This window comes from Arachis hypogaea, chromosome 16, assembly GCF_003086295.3.
Source record: "Arachis hypogaea cultivar Tifrunner chromosome 16, arahy.Tifrunner.gnm2.J5K5, whole genome shotgun sequence".
Taxonomy (NCBI): domain Eukaryota; kingdom Viridiplantae; phylum Streptophyta; class Magnoliopsida; order Fabales; family Fabaceae; genus Arachis; species Arachis hypogaea.
In genome coordinates this window covers 130,877,329-130,879,221 of record NC_092051.1, presented here as the reverse complement: position 1 = coordinate 130,879,221, position 1,893 = coordinate 130,877,329, and the positions used below count along the sequence as shown (strand labels likewise).

Sequence of the window (1,893 nt, the reverse complement as noted above, 5' to 3'; positions counted from 1 at the left end):
TGCTTAGGAGAGTACTAGGAGGGATTTCAATAACTCTTTTACTCAGCTGACCCACTTGTGCCTCCAAACTTCTGATGGAGGACCTTGTTTCAGTCATGAAACTGAGAGTGGTCTTAGATAGATCAGAGACTATGGTTGCTAAGTCAGAGAGGCTCTGCTTAGAATTCTCTGTCTGTTGCTCAGAAGATGATGGAAAAGGCTTGCTATTACCAAACCTATTTCTTCCACCATTATTATTATTAAAGCCTTGTTGAGGCTTCTATTGATCCTTCCATGAGAAATTAGGATGATTCCTACATGAAGAATTATAGGTGTTTCCATAGGATTCTCCCATGTAATTCACCTCTTCTATTGCAAGATTCTCAGGGTCATAAGCTTCTCCTTCAGGGGAGGCTTCTTTAGTATTGCCTGATGTAGCCTGCATTTCAGTCAAACTCTGAGAAATAATATTGACTTGCTGAGTCAATATTTTGTTCTGAGCCAATATGGCATTCAAAGTATCAATCTCAAGAACTCCTTTCTTCTGAGTTGTCCCATTATTCACAGGATTTCTTTCAGAAGTGTACATGAACAAGTTATTTGCAACTATCTCAATGAGTTCCTGGGCTTTTGCAGGCATCTTTTTCAGATGAAGAGATTCACCAGCAGAGTGATCCAAGGACATCTTGGATAATTCAGACAGACCATCATAGAATATACATAAGATGCTCCATTCTGAAAGCATATCAGAAGGACACCTTCTGATCAATTGCTTGTATCTTTCCCAAGCTTCATAGAGGGATTCACCTTCCTTCTGTCTGAAGGTTTGGACTTCCACTCTAAGCTTGCTCAACTTTTGAGGTGGAAAGAATTTGGCCAAGAAAGCATTGACCAAATTTTCTCAAGAGTTCAGGCTTTCTTTAGGTTGTGAGTCCAACCATATCCTAGCTCTGTCTCTTACAGCAAAGGAGAAAAGCATAAGCCTGCAGACCTCAGGATTAACCGCATTGGTCTTAACAGTGTCACAGATTTGCAAGAATTCATCTAAGAATTAATGAGGATCTTCCAATGGAAGTCCATGAAACTTGCAATTCTGCTGCATTAGAGAAACTAATTGAGGCTTAAGATCAAAGTTGTTTGCTCCAATCGCAGGAATTGAGATGCTTCTTCCATAGAAGTCAGAAGTTGGTGCAGTAAAGTCACCAAGCACCTTCCTTGCATCTCCACCATTGTTGTTATTTTCGGCTGGCATAACTTCTTCTTTTTCAAAAATTTCTGTTAGGTCCTCTTCAGAGTGTTGTGCTTTAGCTTCTCTTAGCTTCCTCTTTAGAGTCCTTTCAGGTTCAGGATCAGCTTCAACAAGAATGTTTTTATCCTTGTTCCTGCTCTTATGAAAAAGAAGAGAACAGAAAAGAAGAGGAATCCTCTATGTCACAGTATAGAGATTCCTTTATGTGAGTAGAAGAAGAGAAGAATAGAAGAATAAGATAGAGAGAGAATGAAGAGAATTCGAACACAGAGAGAGGGAGATGGTTCGAATTTTAAGAAGAAGAAAAGTGTTAGTAAATAAATAAAATAAATAGAAAGAGATGAGAGAGAGTGTATTCAAAAATTATTTAAAAGAGAAGAAAAATATTTTTGTTTTTATTTTAATTATTAGTTAGAATTCGAAATTTAAGAAGAGAAATAAAATTAAATTATAATTTAAAACAATTAGTTAATTAAAAGGAATTTTGAAAAAGTTGTTAGTGGTTTTCGAAAATTAGAGAGAGAAAAATAGTTAGGTAGTTTTGAAAAGGATAAGAAATAGTAAACTTTTTAAAATTAAACAAACAAATCAAGTGGTTAAATGAAAAAGATTTGAAAATAAATTTTGAAAAGATACGAAGTCAGAAAAGGATTTTGAAATTAAAT

At 35.6% G+C, this 1,893-nt stretch overlaps 1 non-coding gene across 1 annotated transcript; it reads left to right on the top strand.

Moving 5' to 3' along the window:
• Positions 1 to 718: 718 nt before the first annotated feature.
• LOC112760547 (small nucleolar RNA R71) lies at positions 719 to 826 on the top strand. The gene has a single exon (XR_003180982.1). It is a non-coding gene; the product is annotated as a small nucleolar RNA R71 (small nucleolar RNA).
• The last annotated feature ends 1,067 nt before the right edge of the window (positions 827 to 1,893 follow it).